The 13,947-nt window shown below is 48.6% G+C and overlaps 1 protein-coding gene across 1 annotated transcript in view; it reads right to left on the minus strand.

The window, feature by feature from the left end:
- MACROH2A2 (macroH2A.2 histone) overlaps positions 1-13,647 on the minus strand; it is a 59,706-nt gene extending 46,059 nt beyond the window's left edge. The window contains exon 1 of the mRNA XM_075533981.1: positions 13,486-13,647. The gene's annotated coding sequence lies outside the window, so the exon portion shown is untranslated. The remainder of the gene's footprint in view (positions 1-13,485) is intronic.
- Positions 13,648-13,947: the final 300 nt, after the last annotated feature.

Below are 13,947 nucleotides of genomic sequence, written 5' to 3' on the forward strand. Positions count from 1 at the left end.
TGGTCTGCAGTTTGAACGCAGCTGCTCTTTCTACTCCTGTAAACAGTGACAGTCCGGAAATCGATGCCATGGCAGTGGGTTTGGTTTGGGTTTGAGGAATGAGCCCCCCAGGGGTGGGGGTGGGTGGGTAGTGTTTCCATGGTGGACTGTGATCCAGAAGGTCAAGAGTTTGAAACCACAGGTGCTCCTCCAGGGAAAGAGGGGGCTTACTACTTCCGCTAACAGTTAGTTTTGGAAATTCACAGGGAACATTCTACCCTGTCCTATAGGGTTGTTGCGAGTCATCATCGACTCGTTGGCAGTGAGTTTGCTTTTTTTTTTTTTTTTGAGAGGTTCAGCCGCCCAGAGCTGAACTACTGTGCTGTCTCGACTCCTGGTAGATTGCACTGCATTCCCCTCCCCACTTTTTCTGTTTATAAAAAATTTGTTAAATTATTGTGGTGAAATATCTATAACACAACACCTGCCATTCCATGGTATTAGTACTTTCAAAGTCAACTTTAACTCAATGTAATTCTTACCTTGTGAACTGTTTTTTTGATGAAGCTTTCCCTATGCTTTGTAGTACTGGTGGTATAACAGGTTTACCCACAGGGCTGCTAACGAGCAGGTAGGTCAGCAGTTCAAATCCACCGACCACTCCTTGGAAGAAAGAGGAGGCTGTCTGCTCCCATGCCCCAAAGGGGCAGTTCTATCTTCTCTTCTAGAGTTGCGGTAGGTCTTCTCCAAGGCTTCTCGTGATTGGTCCCCTGATGAAGGAGCGCTGTGGGGACTCAGGCGAGAATGAGCGGAAATGGTCGTCTTTAACTAATGATCTTGCCCTTCAAGAGGCAACGGGAGTTTTTCATTGCGTGGGAGCTCCCTGGACATGCCCACTGCCAGTTGTTGGTGTGTGCTGGGTCAGCGCTACATGAGTTCCGTGGCCTAGTGGGTTGTAAGTTGGGCTGCTAACTGCAAGGTCAGCAGCTCGAAACCACTGGCGGCTTGGCAGGATAAATACGAGACTTTCTCCTGGTAGGAAGTCTTGGCGCCACCGTGGCAGTTCTGCGCTCCGTCCAGTAGGACCTGCTGTGAGTCGGAAGCAGCTCAATGACAGTGAGTTTGGGAGCGAGGACAGCATTTACCGAGGTAGGACTCTGGATCAATCTGTTTCCTGTAGCACATTGTGAGGTGGGCAAGCCCTGAATATAATAAAACAGTTAACCTGTTTTTTAAAAACTTGCCATGCCAGTGATTTTAATGTGCCCAGTTCCCGGTCATTCATTACATCCCCTGCTGTTTACGCCCCTTCGGATGATGCCATCACGTTACAAAGCTGGGTGTTTGGCTGCTGCGTGAGGCATGTGAGTGCGGTGAACCCAGTGGAACCGAAAGGCGGCCCCGAGATGGAAGCAGTTGTGCGGCACCCAGCAGGGAGCCAGCATCCTATTGATACGGGCTTGCGATTAAGAATGAAATCAAAAGATTGTTATAAAATCTTTTATTTAACCCATGCGTGTGTCTTACTTTTTCTTTTTGTGTCTTCCTTTTTCAAACAGTTCCAAAGTGGCCAGGGTATAAATGCTCGTTATGTTATTTGGACCGAACCATTGAATAAATTGAACTCTAGAGACAAAATGGCAGATGGGGACAGCAGGATTCTAAGGTTAACTGAGAACGTTTGTGAACTTCCACCGTTTTCCTGAAACGAGGAAAAGAAAGAAGGCGACAGAAGCTAATTTTGTTAGTTTGCTTCTCTGTCACTGTGAGGTGCCGCCCCGGCCTGGCACCATCCTGGCGCGCCCACTGTGGCATCGTTTACCTTCAGACCTGAATCCGGCATGCGCAGCGCGTGGTTTTTGTTTTTTCTAAGTACAAGGATGCCTATCAAAAAAGCAACAGTCTCCTTCTCTCCTTCCCAGGTGACCGCCCAAATGCACCATCATTTGCATATTCTACTTTCTTTTTCTAAAATCTGGTTTCACCTTTCGAAAGTGTGGACTCCGGTCAATAGGATAAGCTCTTACCTCCTTTTCTCTCCCTAAGTTACGAAACGGAGGAGCACCCCAGAAAGAGCTTTCTACCCTTCCAGAGTCTGGGACTTCTTTTTCCTTTCAAGTTCTTATGTATCCCCCAGCGCTTCCTCAGGGGTGGCCTGTCTGTCCTGTGGTGGGTCTTCTGGAACTGCTCCTCCATTTCGTAACTTTGTCTTCCATTTACTTTTCAGTCTTTTTGTTTAACAGCTACATTTTGGCGGTGCTATTCGTACTTCCTGAGTACATCTTCATGTTCTCTGGTTGTCCCGATCTCAAAGCAGCCTCTTCCTTTATCCCTGTACTGTGTCTTCAAATCTCTCTGAAATTCGTTGAAACAAGTCAATGCTAGCTTCTGTTTTCTAAAAGGTTTGGTCCAGAATAAGTTGTTCTCTTTGTTTGTCTTCATTTTCCACCTCATGTTGGCTTCCCTCAAATGTCTGGGGATATGGTTTTTTTTTTAATTGTGAAACTATACACGTCAAAACAATCGTCAACCTGACTTGCAAATGTACATTTAATGACACGGAGAGCATTTTCATACGGTGCCACCCCCGCCATCCTTTCTAAACTATTCTACCATCATTAACACAAACCCAGTGTCCCCCAAGCAAAAACACCCCCACTTTCCCTCTTCCCACACCTTGTCGCCAATAATAATCTGTGGTTCCCATGTGTAGGCGTATTTCATATACGTAAGATCACATGGTATTTGTTCATTTGTGACTCATTTTGCTCCGCATAATACAACATGCTTCAGAAATTCATGGGGACAATTCCATTATCTTTGAATTCCATTTTTCCACAAACTCTTTGAAGTCCTCACATTTTCAGTCTTTCAGAACTTTGTTGAGCTCCACCACTGATGGCCAACACGGGCCTCTGCCCATTCTTCTGTGAAATGTTTATTTTCTATGATTTCTGTGGGATGTAGGGAAGGATGGCATCGAACCATTTTAATTTAACATCTTAACAAAGACAATTTTGGACATGAACCCAGAAATGAGTATGTTAGAAAGGCAAATCGTTCAGTTGTCTTGGAACTTAATAATAGCAATGCTGAACAGTCAGACCACTTTCACCACCGGGCGAGTGCTTGGAAACGAGGAGAGCGAGAGATACAGTAGCGCGTTATCAACGCTGTCATCAAGAGGCTTTATAAGACTCCCTAAAATAATAACATCACATCCCTTGTGTCTGTGTTTACAGGACTGGAGCAGGCGACATTCCTATAAGCAATGAGGAGAGGGAGGGAAGGGCTATAGTACGCATTTGCCCTTTGACCCAGTGAGCTGCTTCCACTGAGAAACTTCCACGGTTCATTTACTACACAGGCTGCCTTCAAGGACTAAATAATCTGCTTTCTTTAGACCAATATTTTAATTCAAAGAAGTTATTTTTAAAGAGCAAACCATTTTTTATGCCTCAAACAACTTGCAGTTTTTATTTTATGGAAGCTGGAGGAATCTGACACTCTTTGCAAAGCCTCCAGAAATTCTACAGTCGAGCTTCTGCAAAACCAAACCAAAACTCGGAGCCATTGAGTCGATTCCAACTCACAGAGATGCTAGACGACAGGGTAGAACTGCCCCTCCGAGCTGCTGAAGTGGTAAATCTTTATGGGAGCAGAAAGCCTCATCTTTCTCTCGCAGAGCAGCTGGGGGTTCAAACTGCTGACCTTCTGGTTAGCAGCCTAATGCATAATCCACTATGCCACCAGGACCCCTGAGCTTCTACAAAGAGGCTTTTAAAAAGGAAACACAGTCAGTTATTGGAGGGCTAGGAGTAATAATTATAGGCCAGTGTGCGTCACAGATGAGGTCTGGGGAGGCCAATGAGTCACTTGACCTGGAGTTTCAAGACAGCCTAAAGTACATTTTTGAGGTCATTCTCTCCAGAAGCACACCCATAAAAATGCTTTCATATATATATTATTCGAAATTTAGAAATATGAGGGACTATAGCTTTTTAATGATGACAATGAATTAAAAAAACACTTTAAATACTGTTTCTGAAATGTTCAGGAAGACGAAAAAACCCTCTTTTGGATTCATGTCTTATTTAAAATTGATAAAGTATATTCAATTTATTCATTTAGACTCCCTAGGATATTTCTCTAGTTGGTAACACTGTATTTTAGACTATTTTAATATTGTAAATATTTATGAAAAATGAAGTAGGCTTTTCAATAGAGCATTGTAACTCTGTCAGTCCAGAACTATCCTTTGGGAGAATAAAAGGAGATGATATAGAACTCAGTAGGACATAAGGGAATTTCAATATAAATACATTAACTCTATGCAGAAATATGTTTTTAAGAGTATAGAAAACATCTCTTAGACAGTATCACACTTAATAGAATTCTAATATATTTTGGTGTACTATTCTAAGTATGGTATTAAAATAATAACAGTTTGTTAGCATTATTTTCTAGCTATAAAAACCATTTTCAGTAATTCTAAGTAGATCATTTGCTCTATTACACTTCCATTTATGAGCTCCAAGGGCAAGTCATTATTGCACGAGCAATACTTTCCAAGCCATTTTCTTTCAAGGCCACCTTTAAGTGAATGAGAATAGTCAATAATTTTCTCGCCATATATGTTAACACACATTAACAGTTTATAACATAAAGAGCTACATCAAATGCAATTTCATCGAAATGACACTTGGATCAAATTAACCAAATTAATCAACCATGAATGTTAGAGCCAAGCATTAACCCAGTTTATTTAAATTATATGATTGGATAACAAATCATTTCCCTTTTTTAAAAAAGGACTTCAAATCATGCTGTGGAGGACAATCTAGCAGGAAGCAGGACTTGTGATGAATTCCTCACAGTTAAGTCAAAGCTGATCAAACAAAACCAAATGGACCCCAACTTGTAAAGTGTGGGCGAACTGAAACAATAACCAGAGAAGGTGGTGGGGTGGGCAGGGGGAGGCACAGGGTCTGTGCTCTTCTGGAAACGCCGCCTCCCTCTTCGAAATCAAGGGCAGCGCTTTTGTACGTTACAGAGCAAGCAAATCTTTTGAGCATCAAAAAACACTAGTGCCCCCTTCCCGATGGCAGCCAACCACACTGTTTTCGCAGTGTTTGCCCCTCGGAGCCTTCGCAGTAATGGAATCTCCTCGAGGAACTCACTACATCCACCTCTCTCAATTCTTCCTGTTCGGGTTAGCATTCTACCTCATCCAAATGGGGGGAAAATTCTGGTCGGTTCCAATTTCCCTTTGCTAGCCATGACCGAACTGCTCCGGAGGGCCCGAGGGAAGCGCAGCCACCAGTCACTTAGATGCGAGGATGTGGGCTCATTGGTTCTTGAGAAGATGGAGGCCGGAGCACCGGAGGGGAGAGGCGATGGGGGGGGGGGGGGGCTTAGGGTTCCTGTAGTTACTCCTCACTGGGGCAGCTGCTCCAAGGGAGGGAGCCAGGGGCTTCCTTGTCCTATAGAGTCGCTCTGAGTTGGCACGGACTCAATAGCCATGAGTTTGGTTTGGGTTTTGGTAGTTATTACAGCACACGGTGAGCTGTTTGTTAATTTTTATTGTGGTAGTAAACTATATAGACATTCTACCTGTGGGTGAACCCAGCTAGATCTCCACGAGGCAGCATGTTGGTAAAATGGAATGTACTGGGAACCGGAGAAGGGTGTTCCCACGAGCTCTGGTCTTCAGGCAGATAGATCAGCTGATAGTTCAGAACCCTTCTGAACAAAACCATTGAGGGTCTCTTCTATATAAAACAGGGGAGCCGTCCAAGTTGGGGTGGGCAGGTTTCCTGGCTCGTGTTGCCCTCTCTCTTACCTGCTTTAGGCCATTCAGGAAAGCGGACCTTGTGGAGCTCCACTAGAGAACCATCGTGCCATTGACTCTGAAGGCCCTTTCTAACATGTCAACATGCCCGAGATTCCATGAGGATGCTCAAGTGAGGACGACCCCCTTCTGAGCCTCATCTGTTAGTTACATTTACAGCGATGGGGCAGTTGGGGAGAATCGACATCAAGGTGATCTTCCTTCCATTTAAAATCTTTATTTCATCACTCTATAACCATAGCCCCAGGGTGTGGGGCAAGAGGCTTGACCTCTTATCTAAAGGTTGGTGGTTTGCACCGACCTGTAGTACCAGGGTTCCAGGAGAGCAAGGCTTCCACTCCAGCTTTGAACCGGCCCCCCCCTCGCAGAGCAGTTTCACTCTGCGCCCCCGCAAGTGGGCTCAGGGGAGCAGACTTGGTTGTTAGGGTTGACACTCACCACAGACTGGACCTGAAAGAGGTGCTTTGTGATAGATGTGTATTTCATCCACTGGGTTGCTTTTCACCATCCCAGACAATGACCTGCATTGCTTCCCACCAGACAGCGGAGAAGACTGGGTAGTAGCCAGCGGCTACTCTGGAGTCTATTACCATTTCATTGAAATTCTAAAAGCCTGATCAACTTGGAAGTTAAGGGTTCCTGTGCATTATCATCTGACCTAAAAGTGTATGCTGCATGGTCTGTAAGTCAGTGGAGTTTACCTCTTTATAGTCTACCACCACTCTTTAATTTTCATGGTTTCATTGGACAGCAAAAGCCGCCCAAACGATAAAGTTTGTATGTAGGCGCCACAAGGAATCCCGGTAGTGTCAACTCTGGGTCAAGATGAATCTGAGTTTCATTGTCTCCCCCCTCCTGTTAGCATGGAAATAGACCAAATTTGGGCACCTAAATTATGTCCTTAAGACTGTTCTCCTATCTGGAAATGGCCCCCAAATCTTTGGCCAGACCAGGTGGTGTTGGGTGAAAAAAAAATCAGTCACTTTCTCTAACTTTTCTAGCACCATGGAGTCAGCTGACCTAAATTGCCCGTGCACTTGAGGCTGGCGGTGCTACACATGTTCTCACACCCATTTCTGTCACTGCGTAAGAAGTCTGACTTGAATTACTTACTCCATTCCAAGTCCAAATTGGCAATGCCAGTCAAATAAATCGGGAAAAGTATGATGGATGGCAAGATGCATAAATGAACAGTATGGGCCTCAGAGAAACCACCAAATTCATCTTATTTAGCACTTAGTGACAAGACAGTTTAAAGAACAGTGCTCCATGCCCCCATCTGATCCTCTTGGTTTTTTCTTTTGACGTAATTTGGTAAGGTATTGATGTAAATCAGCGTCTTTCAAAATAAAAAATTGCACATATAAGTGTTGAAATGAACACAACCTGGAATGCCAGTAGAAAGCTTCTTGTTGTTCCCATTGGGATGTACGGATCACGGGGCTGTGTGGAGTCAGGCTGTCTGCTGGGTCCTAGCTCCACCATCTGCCAGTTTTATAGGGACCTTTGCTATGTTCCCCCATCTCCCTGTCCTGACTTTCTTTTCTATAACGTGGTATAATCATAGTGCCTACCTGCGCGGTTGTTGTAAGAAGTAAATGAGTTACCACGTAGTGTGCTTTGGCAGGTAACAGTGCCTGACAGGTAACATTTAGAAAATACTAGCTAGTAGGACCTTGCTTACACACACACACACACACACACACACACACTAGCTAGTATGACCTTATTTACACACACACACATGACACACTATTGAGAACTATTTTCACAGTAATCTCATGTGTCAACTTGGCTGCGCTATGGTTCTCAGTTGTTTGGTCAAATACTAGTCTTGTTGCTACTATGTCCCACATAGTTACATGCAATGAAATCAACTGTCCTTTGTAAAACAGATTAAATTTCATAATATAGTCTAATGAAATCTAAGGCAATGCACTATAAAATAATGTAATTACAGTCCATAATGTAATTCAATGCAATGCAATCAATCAACTCAGTTGAAAGACTGAAGGGCAAAGGGGGAGTTCCCAAGAGTGTCTTCTGTCCCCATAGAATAAAGAGATTTCTTTTGACAGATTTTCCACTTCACTTTTCTAGTTGTCTGACCTAGGATACAAGCCAGTGGGAGTGTCCAGAACATCACAGCACCATATAAATGGATGCATCAATACCTTGAAGCAAGCCTTTCTCTTTCTCTCTCCATATATAGACACACACACACACACACACACACACACACACACACACACTTTAAGAAGTCCCTGCACAAATGGAATGAAAAGATAATGGGATTTTTTCACAAACCAAGGGCTTATTGGTTCCCTTGGTGGCAAAAATGGGCACATGTTTGACCACTCACAGAAAGGCTGGCAGTTTGAATTCGCCCAGAGGAGTTTGGAAAGCAAAGCCTGGCAAACTGCTTCTGTAAGTTCACAGCCACACAAAGATTGTATTGCCACAAATCAAAAGAGACGCCAACAGCATATCTAAGAGTTAAAAAAACTAGTCATTTTTATTAAACCAAATATTAAAATGTGATGTTATTGTTTCTTGGCATATCCTGGAGCCGAAGGGGGCCTTTCTACCCTTTCCCGAGGAATTCCGTTCTCTTCGATGTACACCAGGGGGAAACGCAGCTTTCACCTTCTCACGGGGCTCAGAGTGGGTCCCTTTCTAACACTCTTTGAGTTTGGGGAATAAACAGAGTCTGAAGTGGCCAGAAGACCACAGCTGAAGGAGGGAGGGGGTGAGGTTTGCCAGGGAATTCTCAGAGAGCAGCCTTTGCCACCCTAAAAAGAGTGAGCAGGCGCACTGCTGTGATGGGAAACAATTCCTCCGTGCGACTTTCTTGGACTTCTCACCAACGCAGTTTTCAATTGTGTAACATCTTAAAAACAATCCTTTCTTCATAACAAGTCCACACGGCCGTCCTCTGCCCTTTGAGAAACTGTACCAAGATGACCGTAATGAAGTCGCCATAACCGGAGAATTTGGCTGGCTCAGCAGGCCCCCTTGGAAGGCCCTGGTTTGGCTGACCCTTTGTGTGGAAGGCGCTCTACCGAGACTAAGACCCGAGTCTGACCGCGAGAACACGTTCTGCAGCCGTGCGCCGGTTCCAGAGATAGGTGTACATAGGTTCTGTTTGGTGTCGACCCGCGCGCATATGAACTGGAGAGCCCGCGGAGCACTACTTTTGGACTGACGCTAGTTGATTTTTGCATATCATTTACCGGCTCTGCTTTTCTAGAGAACCCCAAATAAAGCAACCAACCAACGTGTTCTTGAGCATGTTTCGGCCTCCTCTTCCCCCCATTTCAAAAGCAAGTACGAAATACTATACAATGGTGGTGTGGTTCTGTGAGGCTCAAGGTTAGCAACCTCTTTCTATTTCTTCCATTTATTGCCCGTAGAGACTGTTGTGAAGGAGTGCTAATGAAATGTCAAATCTGGGGACACTCAGGGAGACATGATGTCTCCTGGGAGCCCACAGGATAAGGACACGTCTGTTGTTTCCCAAGGTTGGGCGCTCTGGGGTCCCTATGAAGTTAATCTTGGATTTCCTAACTCCACTTTTAGTAACAAAGTGGCAAAATGCTATCTGCCTGGGAATTCTCAATCACTATTTTAGATGTAGAAGATCTCATCAAGTCACAAGCTAAGACTAAAAGGGACTTGAAGGATCATTTAGTCCACCACTCCTGAAAGAGTTCGGTTGGTAAGTCAAGCCCAGCCGGAGGTGCCTCAGAAGAAAGGCCTGGCGATCTACTCTGAACAATCAACCATTGACAACTCTCTGGTCACAGTACTACTACTGCTCTGACACACCTGGGACTGCCACGAGTTGAAGTCGAGAAGACAGCAGCAACTGGTGGCGTTATTAACTCAGATGCATTGATTTTCTGAGATATTAGAAAGTACTTAAGAAGAATGAGGCAAACGTATCTGTACTGAGACAGAAAGATCACCAAGACATTATTAATAATAAAAAAACAAGTTATAGGGGGTGAATGGTACCATGTATTTAAAAATAAGACAAAACTATACATTTCTGAAGTAAAAATGCACATCTAAACACACAGAGAAAGTCGAGGATACACCTACTAAAATAGACAAGAATAAGATTGGCTTGTCAAGGAAGATTTTAGCCATATTATCAATCCTCACCTTCCTTCCGAAACCAAACACTGCCCTCGAGTTGTTTCTGACGCACAGTGACCCTACAGGACAGGGCAGAACCGCTCCGATGTATTTCCAAGACTGTAACTTTACAGCGGTAGAAAGCCTCATCTTTCTCCCACCTCTCTCCTTCATCGCTATTTATGATATTTTAAAGTTTACAATCGGAATTCATTTCTATATTGTTGGGATAATTACGGACAACCAGATTAAAACTGATTGGCAATGTGTAGCTAAAAATCACAAAATGCTACAGTCGTTTCTGAAGATAGAAGTTCAGCTGGAAGGGAGGAAACTCGCCTAGCTTTATGGAGCAGTGGTTAGATGGAGAAGGGGAAAGAGAAGCCCGGCAGAAGGAGGCTGGAAGCCTATCTGCAGCTCCCGCTGATTTCAGTGGCTGGTTTTTTGGAAGTAAATCGCCAGGCCATTTTCCCAAGGGGCCTCTCGGTGGCCTGCAATTTCCAGCTTTTTCAGTTAGCAGCTGAGAGCTTTAACCAGGAGCCAGCTCCTCGTGATGGCTGGGAGGTGGCCTTCTGTGCTTCTGAGCACCCGTTCCTCTAGGATGCAGACCAACAAAGGGAGCTGCGGGTCACAGGACGAGCACTTGATTAATTTTGATAGTGCCATACTGTCCTCTGGGTCGGCAGTGTCCACTTACACTTTGAATCAGCAGCACGTGAACAGGTTTCCTATTCACTTGCCAATACCGATCATTTTGACCTTGTTTGTCTGCAGGTATACGTTAGCTCGTCAGCTTGGGGCTGTAAACTGCATGAAGTGGGGCCCGTATTTTCCTCCCGTTTACATTATTCTTACTATCTAGAGGTGATCAACAATTGGTGCTTGAGGTAGTTTTACCTGGGAGCCCTGGCGGCGTCATGGTTACGCACTGGACAGTTCGAAACCACCAAGCGCCCTGAGGGAGAAAAGGGGGGGGGGGGCTCTCTACTCCAGTCAAGAGCGTCAGCATCGGAAACCACAGGGGCAGTTCTAGCTTGTCCTACGGGCTCCCCATGAGTCGGCATCAACGCCACGGCAGTGAGAGCTGAGTTTTTGAGTTGAGGTAGGTTTGTTGAGCGACTCTCCTGTGCCCATCGCTGAGCAATGTACCACGTTCCAAGGCGTTTACCAAGCCTGCATCTGCCTCGGAGGTCATTTCTTAAGAATGAAACACGCTTTTAAAAAAAGATGGTTGAGTTTGTGCTCGTCCCTCCCTCTTTGGACAAGTTACAGATATCTTGCGTTTGAAGTTGCCCTAGACAGGATTTACCTCCTGCTCTGCTGGCAGGGGACAGGGAACTGCAGACAGGGTTGGCCCAGACAGTAGCTGGCAGGGTGTACCACCCGCTGGGCCACGGCAGACCAAAGGCCCTAGGTTGCCCTGGGAACTAGACAGAAGATGGAATGGTGTGGGAGTAGGGTCAGACTCTTGGGAACATTTTGGACCCAGGGAGGTAAATTCTTTTATAGAGGTCTGAACAGAGGAAACCATTAATAATCTCTAAAGCATGGTATTAAATGGATGCAGATGAACAGAACAGGGACAGGGCGGAAACAAGGAGAGGAGAACCGGGTAGGTTTTTAAAGGAAATGTGGACACAGGAAACAGAGGTTTTTAAAGATGTGGATTATGTGATTCAAGATCAGCTTTTTGATCGGGGGCAGCACCCGGATTTATTTGAATGATAATCTTGCGATAGCACAGTTCTAAAAATCAGCACGATTGGTTCCAAACCTTGGAGCTTTGAACGTTTAGTTGGCAAATTAGAAGAGTTTTCTAAACAAAGGAGTTAAGGGATAACTTCCCGTTACTGAGGAGTTGTCTGGAGTTTAGGAATGGTTTCTAAGGAATGGTTTCTAAGTCAGAAACAACACAGACGAACGCTCATTTTCACCCTTAATACGGTTCCTTTCCCCACACACCTATTGAACGGTTTGAATAGGGACCGCGCAGCGCACTGAAGGCAATACACACATCAAATGAGAAGGGAGACCATTTGCCGATTACCCCGAGGAGGTTGGGTTCTTGAGGTCTGCTTGCAGGAAGGGGGAACTTAAAAAGGGCCCCTTGTTTTGAATCCCCCTGAGCTGGACGGAGGCTGGCCCAGCACCGTGTAATAAATTGCTCTTTCATTAGGGCTGCGCTGCCTTCTTTCGCACCTCACCCCCTGAAAGGCTCAGGGATCTGGGGCTTGGGGTTCCCAGCCGGTTCTTCTTCCCTCTCCCACCCCTGGGCCCACTCGGGGGTGGGGGGCTTCTGGAGTGGGGGCTCTCAGAAGCCATTGCCAAGAAGCCCGAGCAGTGGCAAAGCCTATGTCACGTTGGCTGCGGATCCAGTTCGCGCTTGGACGGACCAGCGGGTGGAAACTCCCGGAGAAGGAGGCTCCCTTGGCCCTTTAGGGGACTCAGTGGCGCTCCGGCCATTGTTGTAAGGAACAAAGAGGGGCAGGAATTGAGGGCGCCCCCGGGAGGAATGGCTGGGAAAGGCACCCGCGGGCGCGATTCCGGAGGCGGGCGAGGCTGGGCGCAGGGAGCGCGCCGGGAGGCCGGGCTGCGATCCCAGGAGGCAGGGCAGGTCCCCAGCCCGCCGCGCCCTCTGCACGCGTTCGCGCTGCGCCCCGCTCAGCCCTGTCGTGCGCGGCGGCCGCTTCACTTTTATTCCTTTTATTTTGCCTCCCTTTTTCCCGCGCAAAAAGGGAATCCGAGACTCCCGGAGAGCCGTGGAGGGGCCGCCATTTCCCGGCGACAACGCGGCGCGCGTCGGCGCCCAGCGACCCGGAAAGGGAACCGGAGAGGGGTGCCTGGTCCCGATCCCCCCTCTGCGCGGGCCCCGGGGCGCTCACGCCCGGCCGCGGCGCCCCCGCCGGGCAGCAGCCTTCCGTCCTCCCGCCGCCGCCCGGCGCCCGCGGCCCCCGACCAGCCTCGGCGCCGCCCGCCCGCGGGCCCGGCCCCAGCCTTCCGCCCGGCGCCCCTCCATTGTCATCTCGGAGCGGTCAGCCCCAGCCCGGCCCCGTCGGAGGCCCCCGGGCGCCCTGCCCGCGCTCCCGCGGCCGCTCCGCAACCCCCGCCCCCGGCCGGACCCCCTGGCGGCCGGGCGCCTCCCCCCTGCCCCCGCGGCGCCCCAAAGTCCGCATCCCTCCGCTCCCTCCCCGCCCGGGGTCCGCCGCTGGAAGCCCGCACCCCGCTCCCTCCCTCCGAGCCCCCGGAGCCCCCGGCCCCGGGCCGGCCGCGGAAACGTTCCTGCGGAAACGTTAGCGACCCCCCCATTCTTTCCCGAGGAAGCAAGTTGGGCAGTTTGATGGATTCATCTTTTTCTTTTCCGCGGGGGGCTGCGGGGATCGGTTTGGGGGGTCGCGCCCGCGGGGGCTGCGGGGAAGAGCAGAGGTGGCTTCTCCGGCCCCAGCGGCGCGTTTTGTTTGCAGACCCCGGAGCCCCCCGAAACAACAATGCCATGGCCCTGGCCCCGGCGGGCTCACCTGGTGCTGCGCCGCCTGCTCCGGGCCGCCGTGCCCTCGGCGCGCCCCTCCCCTGGCGCAGGTTCGGCCCGCGCGGCGCCGGTGCCGGGCAGGACTCTTTGCCTTTCTTTGCGCGCTCTCCGTGCGTGTCAATGGCGGCAAGCGGCGGCTCCTCGGGCCGCGCGGAGAGCAGCGGGGGGAGGAGGAGGAGGGAGCGGGGAGAAGGGATGCTCCTGCACATAGCCACCTCTAGGAGGAGTCCATCAGCCTCGGCCCCGCCAGCCCCCGCGCCGCGCCGCGCCGCGCCGAGACGGGTCCGGGCCGATCGGCGGGGCTGGACGCGCTATTGTCCTCCTGGAGCTGGAGGGATGGAAGCGCTCGGCCTCCGCGCGGCCGGCGGGCTGCGGGCTGCGCAAGCGGGGCCGCCTAAGACCAGGCTGGCCCCAGAGCTGGGGACCCCAGGTGCTGTGGTTACGACCGCGG

The sequence above is a fragment of the Tenrec ecaudatus genome, chromosome 16 (genome assembly GCF_050624435.1).
Source record: "Tenrec ecaudatus isolate mTenEca1 chromosome 16, mTenEca1.hap1, whole genome shotgun sequence".
In the NCBI taxonomy this organism is placed as follows: Eukaryota; Metazoa; Chordata; class Mammalia; order Afrosoricida; family Tenrecidae; genus Tenrec; species Tenrec ecaudatus.